This window comes from Galleria mellonella, unplaced genomic scaffold (genome assembly GCF_026898425.1).
Source record: "Galleria mellonella isolate WM207_F2 unplaced genomic scaffold, CSIRO_AGI_GalMel_v1 utg55, whole genome shotgun sequence".
Taxonomy (NCBI): Eukaryota; Metazoa; Arthropoda; class Insecta; order Lepidoptera; family Pyralidae; genus Galleria; species Galleria mellonella.
The window spans coordinates 2,051,890-2,065,047 of NW_026442115.1; positions in this window are offsets into that span (position 1 = coordinate 2,051,890).

A 13,158-nucleotide genomic window follows, 5' to 3' on the forward strand; every position below is an offset into this window, starting at 1 on the left:
CAATATTGTCTGACGTCTGTGTTGTAAACGACTCCTTACGAAACAAGAGAGTTTGCTAAATTAATTTTAATGCAGTGCACATCTTGCTAACTAGGAGAAAACTGATACTTTGAAGCAGGGATGTATACATTTCACTCTCCTGTAATCAAGATCAAATTATAAATTTACAAATAACAAATTATATATTTACAAACAATTATATATTTACAAATAACAAATAATAAATTTCGTATCAAATACTTATTTAAATTAATTTCAGTCGTAACACTTTTTTCAATATCATTACAATTTACGATTATTTATATTGCCTACATAAAACTTTCTACTATTGAAAAAGAGATGCTCCATTTACTTGTATTTTTAATGTAATTAATTTGAGTTTTAGTCTAAGTTACGTGATGTATTCGCCGATTCTATACTATTTTAATGTTGATTTCATAAAAGAAAAAAAAGAAAAAAAAATTGGAAAATAGAGAAATTTGGAAATCAGAAAAAAGAGTCTAAGGTGTTCACGTGATATGTGCAGTGACTAATCTATCTTATCATTCAAGACAAAAATATTTGTCACTCCTCTTTTGCCGACCTGGATATATAATAGACTTATTCCTTCGTTCCAAGATTAGGCACTGAAAATGTATATTGTGTTATAAAAATATGTCACCAGATGAAATTGAAAGGAAACGCGAAGTCCTTTAGTAGTATTAATAATAATTAATTCATGGAATAAGTGATGTGACAACAAAGAACTCTGACGCTCGGTTCTCTTTAAATATAAAATTTTATAGAAAAATTATTTTTGGAAACTCATAATTATAAGAATAACTGTATCCCTCGTAAGTCAGTATATAAAATATCCTTAGTTATAAGTTAGGATATAACCTGCCTATGTACCATATTTCATTTAAATCTTTTCAGAATTTTTGTACATGAAAAAGTAATAAACATCCGTCCATTGTCACAAACTTTCGCATTTATAATAGTAGTGGGATTTTATTATTTCCTTTAACATATCAGAATTAATCTTGTCGTGATATCATTATTTATTTATTTAACTCTTTATTGCGCCATAAACAAAAATATACAATGACAAGTGAATAATTAAAGTGAAATACAGTAACATAAATACAGATTAAAATATACACATAAAGGTACAAATGGCGGTCTTATTGTTAGGGCAATCTCTTAACCTCTTAACAACCTTTGGTTAAAGGAAAACAGATAGAAGTTAACATAATTAAGGGTAAAGACATCAAACAGGAAACATGATTACCTATAACTTATTTACTTAATTAAAAATAGTAAGGACGACCGTGTCTTGAGACCCATTCTATACTCCTAATTATTAAATTACCATTCCAATGTAATCGCTTGGTAACTAAATAATATACAAAATAAACAAGGCACTAAAGTACATAATTTTTTGTCCGAGTTAGTTAAATTGTATTTTACGTTTGACTGAACACCAGCCGGCGGCGACAAGGGGACGAAGTAAAATAAATAACTTCAGGAGAAATCAGTGTTCATGGCCGTAAATACGAAAGTACTCGTTCAAAGAAGGCATAACTGCTGAACAAACTGCTCTATTCTTTGAAATATTTTATCGGCGATCTATTGCGACATTTTTGGAACTGTTGGAACTGTTATGTGTATCTATAATAAGTACAGAAATAAACAGTCGTATTTATTCATGTCAATACGAGTATATCAGAGAGAGACTGCACACAAATCCATTCTCATACATAATTTTATTTTATCAATTTCTAGCATAACTCTATTCCAAGTTGCCGGATACAGCTGTGACAAATTACTGAGTATTCTGACTTCAGATCTTCTAAGAATCAATAAGGCCTCAATGAAAAGGCGATAGTCCAAATCAGACTAAAAAGTATTTAAAAAAATATATTTCTAACCCTAAAATTACTTATAGACTTAACTAGCTCTCATAAGCCTTAGGATAGATTCGCTTTCCTCCCTAAAATCAAATATGAGAACATTATATTATTAAATTACCAATTTTCTGAAAGAATTGACTCTTGTATCCACGATATAAAAGACAAAATTGTATAACATATCCCAAATTTTGGTGTGTTTCTATATTCTTATAAAATTGAAAACTAACATCACCTCAACTATCAAAGCTTTTCGTACGGCTAACGGTGGGTCGATTTAAAACGACGGGTGGCCCCGTATCACGTCGGAAATCCGGCAGGGTGGCGAGTTTTAGCGAAATTCCGACCTAGTAGATAAGCTACTCAATACTCAACCCCCGTTTTAAAAGGAAACATAGATCCTAAACTAGAGAGGAAAATCTTTTAAACGTTTAACTAACTATTAAATCATAAAAAAAATGAGGTCACCGAAAAGCTTTTTAGTTTCAATTTGTTTGTTCTAAATATATTCTTTTTAAAATTTTGTACTTACCAAATAGTTTGGATCAACAGTTTATAAGGGAGAGAAATTAGTGCAATCATTAAGGTAAACTATAATAATTTATTTTCATTTTTATTATTGCCATGTGATCAATAGTAGTAACAATAGAAAAGACCACCCTTTCTTTTCCCATGAATGTTCGAAGAGGCAACTAAGGGAACTTATTGGTAGAAGGATGAGCAGCAGCTTCGGTCTTAAAACTATACTAACTGCGGTTGCCAACTACCTGCCAAGTGTGACAACGACGGGCAATCCCCCCACCCACCTCTCGCCGCTCCAATGATAAATACGATTGCTGTCTATGAGAAAGGACTATGTTAAGCAATAAACAGTTAATGGTTGATAATATTTTTTTCACACTACGAAGGTGGCAAAAGAGCATACAGCCCGTCTGATGGTAAACAGTCACTCTAACCTATAAACATCAGTAACACTAGGGGTGTCACGTGCGCGTTGCCGACCCTGAAGAAACCTTAATACACGCTTTCTGGAGAACACCATGCTGTAGTCTTTAGAAAAATTCGACAAGGAGCTCATTTCACAACCTGAGCGTTCTCAGGAGAAATGATGATAATTTATTTACCTAGGTTATCTCGACGTTGCAACCAGTTTACACAGACTGTAATTACGAGTAAACTGATGTAGTAATGCCTCTGCTTTCGAGTCAGAAGTATTTTCTTCTACCCACTCATTGGCTCGACCTGAGAATAAGTAAAGATAGAAGCACAAATATTCATGATAATTACATTCGTACATTTATTAGATGTTTATATGTTGCTTCAGAATTAATTAATAAAATTGTTTTTAAGTGCAATAAACAAATATTTTCATTCTCTTAAAAAAATACAATGTCGTTTTTTTCTGAAAGAAATATGAAAATATCCCAAAGTTCATGGAACATCTTAAAATCTTTTTTTCTTGTGAAATACTCTGGTCTTAATAACGAAAGCTGCTTATTCATAAAAACTGAATGACACTAAATCCTGAGTGTCTGTGTTTTTTTTTTTTAATGTCATAAACAAAAATATAGACGCTGTCTTACCGTCACTAAATAAGTAAACGTTGGTGAAGTGTTTCGCATTAATTGGCCTGTTGAAAAAACTTTTCGTAACTAGGCAATTAGCAACTGTGCTTTGAAACTGAAGTCTGTTCATATTAAACGAAATTTTCCTCCAAGGAACTGTTCCAGGAACGCAGAAAGTTGGTGCACGGTGCCTCAGGTATTCAATTTACTCTCACTACACACGACCACTGTGTTTGGCTATTATGTTAATTCCGAAAAAAATATAAATTAAATTAATACTAAGTTGTATAATTATATTATAAAATTAAAACATTGCAGTGTACTTTAAATAAAAATAAACCACTGCAAAGAAATACGCATTTACAATCCTTTTCTTTTTACAGTTCACTAAATTTGTATTCCGTGGCACGAATAGAATTTCTAAACGAAAAATAATACAACCAATAAATCCTGTATTTCATCGAAATTACTCTTTCCTAGCGTAATTACTTTATTACCTTATTTATAATTGTATTTTACAATAATCTTTAAAAATAGGCAAACCGGACTATTTCCTGTAGCTTAACTCGCATACATGCATTTTATTATCTTATGTAACTATCTGGATTAACCTAAATAAAAAATAGCTTATATCTTTTTCTATACAACAATCTATAAGTACAACTTTTATGGCGATTGGGTGAGTCGTTACAGTTCCAAGAGGGACTTTCACATTTATAGTAATTAAGTAAAAAAAAGGATGGAATAGTAATAATTTCATTATTTATATTAGAATATCGATATTAGGAATCGACTAAACCTTATACAAATAAGTTATCTATTATTTTATGAAAAATCAATTCAATATAAATACATTATATTTACACTAACCTTTATGTCTGTATTGTACATTTTAAATTGGCGCCTGCCGTATCGACTACCAAAATAATTTAAGAGCAGATTCCGAGAGTGCACTGGAGAAAAATGTGATTTATCCTTGGAGCGTGCTTCACGCTACCACGTTCATTAGCCGTCTTCAATATGAATAAATAAAAATAAACAGTAGCAAAATTGCTCAGAAATTAATTGATAATTTTGTATTTTCAAATTAAACAAATAAAATTTAATTGGAAAATACAAATTATTTATTTAATTAGACATATATAACTACTATAGATACTGTTTCAGCATACTTACAAACACTTCCCCCGACGAACTAAAATAAAAAATTAATTTTAAAATAAAATCTCGTCTTTATTTTTACTTAAAAAGTAAGTATTAATTATATGTGATTTCTCCTTAGTGCTCACGACATAGAATGGGCCACCAAAAAAAGGTAGTCCCCTCCCTTTCTCGTGGATGTCATCGTAAGAGGCGACTAAGAAAACATAATGATCGAGAGATAAGCAGCAGTGTTCCTCTTAAAACATAACCAAAGCCTGACTGCGGTTGCCAACCCGCCTGTCAGACATGGCAACTACTAACAAAATCCACCAACACAGGAAGGCCTATATTCAGCCATAAACAGCTAACGACTGATAATGGAATATGCATATATAGAAGTACAAAAATTAACAATGATACACCAAACTGAATTCATACGTACTACGAGTACAAAGTAGAATTCGTTTTGTTCAAAGTCGAACTACGTTTGGCTTTATTTTATCCAGAACATCAGTGCATTCGTGCGGATAATGTACTAACACATGACTCACAATAGATTAATAAGTGTGTGAGATTTTCAGTTATAGGAAGTATATCTCTAGCGAATTAATAAAAACATTACTGGTATGAATTTATTATTAAACAGGATTATATCTATGTAATATTATAATTATATTATATTATTATTGTTATAAGGAGCAAAGTTTTGAATTCATTTGATCGCGTAGTTCGAAGAATTGATAACCGATAGAGAAGAAAGGTTCTTAAGTAGCGACCCCGTACGGGTAAACGCAGTGTGTCCTACACTCAACTGCTTTGCAGAGAGTCAGTGGGTGCAGGTGACTCAGGACCCTTCTTTATGGAGTCTATGGGGGCGGCCTATGTCTAGAAATGGGTAAATAATGCCTAAAATGATGATGACGATGATTTGTTTATAATGGATAAACTTAAAAGCTACTTAACCGATTCTAAAAGTTCTTTGACCCATAGGAAGCTGATAATGATCAATTATAGGTTATATAAATTTACAATAATGTAACCAAAAATATCAAAAATTTACTTATTAAAACTAATATACAATACTAATTTGCCCGTGCAAAACTGGATGAATCACTAATACTTGTATTTAGTTCTTTGTACTTATTACTTTTAACTTATATACATAGTATATAATGTAATCGAAGTATATTTATCATATTGTTAATTTTAATGTTGTCAATTAATCTTTGTGTAATATTTATATAACCATATTATACTAATTTTGTTTACATATAATAAACTTTGTCAGGGCAACCTTTATATCTTTCTATGTATGTGCAGTGATCAGCACATTGTGTAAATAAAGTCCAAATTCGATTTGTATTCAGGTAAAATTTTTGTTTTTTTTTTTTTTGCTGTTTAAAGATTCGTAAGCATGCATTATATTTTAATGTAACTGCCGGTTTAACTTACGTGTAATTAAATCGAAAAAGCTCGATTACTTTCAGAATCAATTCGTGATTCTTAGTCATGGGCGACTGTGACACGAGCATGAGCCTGACGCGTCATGCGTGCCTCGGCTCGCTGAGCGTGAGCTGTAGGCACTTGCAGCATCGTCACAGATAAGAAACACAGCGTTCTGAACTCTTCGGATTAGAACGGCTGGTCTCCGTAATCTTCCTCTTCGTCTACCATTAGTTGTGATTCCAGCCTGAATAATAGTGTGTATGTATATATGTTCAGGTATTATGTGAATGTATGCCACTGGATTATTATTCCTAAACTCTTCTAAAACGAATAATCTTGCTTTGGATACTAAATTGGAACGAAAAATACGAGTACACCAAACACAAAGTCGTTAGATGACCTACTCCAACAGATACAGCACATTATAAATAATCACCATACAGCATGGTCAGTAATTAAAGGGTAAAAATCATAATACATTCGCACCATAAACAGACTGTTTTAAAACGGGGTCTCGCATAAAACGTTTGGGTGGAACGTTATCATTTTGCACACGTACACAAACAAAGCTTGTTATCCTGTTATATTTATATGTGAAAGGTAGTATTTGTGTTGTGTGAATAACATTATTTGAGGGTAAGTAGCTACGACTCGTATCTTTGTAATAAAAAGTATCATATATATTAATTCAGAATTGTTTTTTCTTTTTATACAACTCAGAATGGCAAACAAGCTGACGACCCATCTGATGGAAAGTAGTAACCGTCGCCTATAGACATGAGCAGTACCATGGACATAACAGAGTATACTGTTTCACCTATTATACCCCCCATGCGTTGCCATTTCTGAGGACTCAGGTGTTATTCCTCTGTACCCTGTAAATTTACGCCATATCTCACCCTTCAAACCGAAACACAGCCATGCAAACACAACTGCTTCACGGTAGAGACACGAATGGGACAGAGGTACCCAAGCAAACGACTTTTGTACAAAGTCTCCCTCTGGTATTACTAGCATCTTCCCTGCTATTTCGCTTCGTAAGCGTGGTTTTCAAAAGTAGGAAAACTAATGAAATTGACCAATCCTAGATGGAGTATTAAGATATTTAGATAGACATACACCAATTTATATATGTATTAGACCTGCAGGAATATAACTATTATTTTCAGACATTTTTATTCTTACATATTCGTTGTTCCAGAAACATGAAGGTCATACTTTCAGTTGTCGCGTGCTTCCTCGCCGTGTCTGTTGCTCTCGCTGAGGTTGCCATGATGCATTTTATTTAATGCAGTAGTCTTTGTATGATAGTGGAACAAACGTAAAGACAGATAGACAGACAGACAAAAATTCGAAATATTATTGTTTCGACATTAATTAGTCTTACTGAGACACTCATATTATAATTCCTTAAATAAGTCCTTTGTATAGATATCGTTTAGTTACAATTTTATCACATTAGTAAGATACATTGAAGATAATTGATTGACAATTTTTACGTCTGACAGTTCAATCTTCAAGATTTTAAACCTTTCACCTGGCCGAATCCTGGCCGAGTGTAATCCCTGTGGATGTATCTCCGAATGCTGGGTTACTCATTACAATATTTTTACACATAATAAATATACTTATAGTTATATCTGAAAGAGTGGTAAAATTGATACAATATTTGTAGCTAAGAAGATTCATGACTCAAAATGATTAAATTGAGAATGAAGAAGTTGTGTCATCCACTCGATGTTAATCTATCTATCTAATACAAAACTTCTTAAATATGAAAAAAATAATAATTCTCTAATAATTACTTCTCTAATCTTACTGTCAGTCATAAAAAAAGGGTATTAATAACTAGCAAGTTATTATAAAAATGTATTACTCACAATATTTCATCACATTTTTTCAACTAAGACGCCTGACTAAGCGATTTAGTAATAAAAAATGTGAGTAACACATTCTTACACTATCAGCATAAGTTAAGACTACCAGAAGGAGACTGTACAAAAGTCGTTTGCTTGGGCACCTCTGTCCCATTCGTGTTTCCACCGTGAAGTAGTTGTGTTTGCATGGCTGTGTTTTGGTTTGTAGGGTTGTATATGGCAGTAAATTTACAGGGTACAGAGGAATGACGCCTGAGTCCTCAAGAATGACAACGCATGGAGGGTATCATGGGCTAAACAGTATACTCTATTATGTCCATGGTACTGCTCATGTTTATAGGCGACAGTTACCACTTTCTACCAGGTGGGCCGTCAGCATGTTTGCTATTCTAAGTTGCATAAAAAAATACAAAATAAACAAATTTTACAGCAATATTAAATTTAATATTATATTATATAACTATAATATTTTTATCTATGAAATACTGCGTTAAAGTATTAAGTATTAATAATATAAGGCGTAGGTTTATGAGCCAAGCTTAGGCCATAACTGTGAAGAAGATGTTGAGGATATGATCTCGAGTAGCTAAAAATAGCAAATTATTAACGTAAAGTTGAATCTCATAAATAATGCGGTCGTCAAGTTACGGGAGTTACTTAAAATTTCACTCTTGCAATCTCTTAGCCCTACGTTATGGCGCCACGGAATAATTATGTAAATAAACAAAAAGTTTATACTTAATTTGCCTCTACCGTTGTCCGAAACTGTGTATTTTAATCTGCCCAGTTATTCTACCATTACACTATTAAATCGGATGTGAAAGAAGACAAATATATTGGATTTTTTTTTACCTAGTCATGACTAAAGGACAGAATGGACCTAAATGAAATTTGGTATTCAAACGGACTATCCTAAATTAACGTATTATTTTGACGTTATTCACGAGGATATGCTATAGATTGCGTTCGGTTACGTAAGTATTTTTTTATTTACAATATATAAATAAATATGAATACTCAGCTATTATTATAGGTAATAGATACCCTGAGAAAGAAATGGGTAGTCTATTTTTTATTGATTTGCGAGATATAATAAAAATATTTTTTTTGTATATGTTTACGAAAAGTGAAGTAAATGTAATATGTTTAACTATAAAAAACTATAGCCATAGAAAAGGACCTTTCTATATAATTAAGATTATATTTCATTAAAAAATAGTTACTTCAATTGTGACAAAATATGTCTAAGAATAATACGAACCTATTGAATGCAAAAAGAATTATTAAAATAGAGAAGTTCAGAATTGGCAAAGATATTATATAAAAATACAGTCCAAAAACTTTTTAAAGACGCTTAAAAGCAAGAAAGTCAAGATGTTCAAATATCTATAAATTTGCAATATAAAACTGAGAATAAAAAAATACCTCCGATGATTTTATATCTACCATATTCCTTAAAAACTCTCTGGTTTTAACATCGCCTATATTAAATGAATAACCGTATCCTAACGGAACGGCCCGGATGAAAGGGTGGCAAAAATGTTCAGACATTTTTAACGTACGCCGTGATGCGTCAATGATGTTTACTCTCCCTAAAAGCCCTACCGGGTTATATCCACCCTTGGATTTATATTACGAAAAACGAAAAGGGATTTTTGAAAGTCAGCTGAGATCAATGGACGGCCGGAGATCTTTATACTGGATTATCTATTCATGGGTTTATTCGCCGTCGGTTTTTAAAAGGTAAAAACGTTATAACGTGTTGGGCTTGTTAACTGAATTTTTAAATACAAGTTAATTATATTAAGGTTTGGTTTATCTGTATTTGTAACTTGTTGCTGTGCACATTTCCTTTTTCTCTAATCGTTTCTGTATACTGCATAATTAATGTAACGAGATTCTATTTCGAATACTTTATGACTGTAATTATCGCGTAAATCTTTATTACGCTGCTAAGAAAAAATGTGTTTGTTTTTAATACGTACCTACATTTTCATTCAATTCGCTGCCTTTGCTTTTTATGTGCCCATCTTTTTTTCTAAACTTCCATTCCTAACACGGGTATAAAATAAGATTTTTCTAAGAAATTACAATCTTCGATCTTCAATAAAAGTCTAAATCCTGTTATCAAAATATCATATTAATTTTATTTATTTGTTGATTAATGCATACATGTGCACATGATGGACATAATGCTAAAAGCATTCTCTCCCAGTCAACCATAGGGAAGTGTCAGAATACTCGAATGCGATACTAGTAATTATTGATATATATACTTACTAAAACTACATATATAAACGAATAAATATATATAAATAACTAATATACATGTGTAAGTATATAATATATACTATATTATATATGAAAATGGGAATAATATAAAGTAAGTTTTTTTTTTTTGAAAGACGGTTTAGTCGGTAATCTCTTAATAGTACTCGTATCAGGACACGAGGCAATTTTTATTTTCATATATATATGAAAATTAAAATTGTAAGCCTCTGCCGTTTTGAAGTACTCATACGTTACTAATTCATTTTTCATCTTCAAACACCTACTGTAAACTGAACTGAAACTTCGAAACTTGCTTACTTGCTTAAATCTGTTAAAACACCCCGCTATATACAGTTTAGCGAAATATAAGTTTCGTGTGAGTTTGAACTGAAGTAACATACGATGTTCATAATACTACCTTTTACTTGTGCATTTACAGTGTACCGCGAATGGAGTTTAATATTACAAAGAATGCATAGATTGCATGTATCCAACTAACAATATCTTTAAATTAGCAATCTATCATCACGTCACTTTATTCATTGAATTCCTAATAGGTGTTAGAGGGGAAGGAACTGTTAGTAATAAGAACTACCGTATCAGCCGTTAATTGTCCACTGTTAAACATAGGCATCCCTCTTTTGGGGGGTTTTGCCAGTAGTTGCCACGCTTAACAGGAAGGTTGGCAACTGCGTTTAGTCCTTGGAGATGTTATAAGAGGGACGCTGCTGCTTATCCCTCGACCATTAAGGATGTCGTAAGAATAGATAAGACCCTTAATCAATTCTTACGACACCCGCGGTAAAGGTAGGGATGGCCTGTCCTATGCTGGGACATGGCAAAATATTAACAAAGTAAATGCTGGTGTCATATTATTTTCAAAAATAAAATAACTTGTTACTCTACAATTTAGGAATAAAATTCTGTAGTCTTTAAAAGTATCAGGACATATTTAACACTAAAAAAAAAAATATAGAATAAAATTAGTTGGATATCCCCGAATTGAATACATGAGAGAAACTGACATAAATAATTACAAGAAAACTTTAAATAGAACGCTTATTTATTTACCTTTTATTGCACAGCAAAATTTGTACTTATTCAGATATTCTTTCATTTAAATCATCTCTCTATTATGATTCTACAGACGGGTTCGGATTATTGTTATTAATAAAACGGCAAGAAAATTAACAGTGAATCTTTTTAGAGAATCTTTTTAAGACATCTTAAATATGCTTTTGAATAGATCTTGGATACATTTTGACTCTATATCATAAAATATACATTACGTCACCATCGTAATAAATTCAAATCACGTTTTCAAATTCACGTAGACTTCGAGTTAGATACAAGTGTAAAAAATTTAGGATAACTTAACAAGAAAGAAAATACTACTAATATCTTTAAAATCGTTTTCTTGAAAAAGGCGTTTGATACGAGTACAAGTAAGTTGCTCTTGTGTAAATTTAGAATAAAAGTAATTCACACAATTACACTTAGCTTCTAATGGATATGTACTTAGCTATATTTTTTAATCAACTTGAAAACGTTACTCTTGTTAGAATCCAATCTTAATATATTTAGCAATGAACCATATAAAATCAAAGTATGTAATTTCTTATTAAATGCATAAGGTTATAATTCTTAGATTAGATAGATATATTTTAGTAATGCTGAAATGCAATAGGAGAATGTATGTATTTCTTTGGACCTACTTCAATTTCGTCGGTTTCACAATTCGCATAGCTTTAAACATTCAATATAAGATTGCAGCTACCAGCCGCCACATTCGCATCGAAATAGTTTTGGCGCAGTAAAAAGAAGCAGTTTGTAACTATTGAACCGGAATCAATGTGCCTGCCGCAAACATCGAATCGTTCCAGAACTTAGTTGCCACGTTAAGCGGCCTTCAGGGACAGATAATGTTCTAGTTATCTTAAACATAAATATGTTCGCTATTTGAGATCAGGCGTTCTAACTAACTATTTAAGTTTTCTCTGTGTTATCTATAAAAGTAAGAAGTTTCTTACAGAATTAAAATACATTAAAAACATTTATTTATTCAAAAACAACGTAAGAACTTGGCGGTTGAAGAAAAATATTTTTAATTGTAAATATTTTTCGGTAGGTATTTTTGTATCAGTGTTTTTTTTTTCTTATATTTTATTACAATTTGTAATATTGTGTGTAATTGAATGATTGATTGATTGATAAAATACATGCCATAGTTTGGCAATTAGTTTACAATCTAGTATCGAAATCGTCAACATTTTCTTAAAATAGTGGTCCCAGCGAAATCGAATATTTTCTCAATTATGTATATGTATATATATATATATATATAGATCAAACAGTGACAAAAAGTGAGCCTTCCGTAATAACACGTAACAGCTGTCAAGTTAGTATGTGAGGCACAAATTTTTTGTCGTTTCTCAATGCGTGTTGCTTTTAGACATTTATCTCAGCTCATAAATTTTAGTTTCACTAAGAAAAATGGAGAGAATACGAGCTTTTGTACGTCTTGATTTAATTTTCATACGTTTGTTTCCACCCAAGTCACATGATTTTATCATATCAAATTACTTGCCAATCTCTACAGGTTTAATAAACAACTTATATAAGATAAATAAAATATTATGTACCTAATAAGCTACGTTTTTTAGGTTGTATTTTTAAGGTTCCGTACCAACAATGTACAAAGAAACATGTTTGTCAGTCCGCTTAACTGTCACAGCGTTATATCTTAGCATAGATTTGAAATCTTGATTAGTTTTATATATTTTTATATATTATTGTCCATGTAGGCATATATTATATTGGTATATATCTATATTACAATAGAAATAATTGAAAAAATATTTTTAGATTTTCCTTTTTGCTAAAAAGGTCCATAAGGATTCCTCAAAATTTCAAAATGGTGATAATATTCCAAGTGGGATAGATATCATATAAAAGGGCTTCATTTGT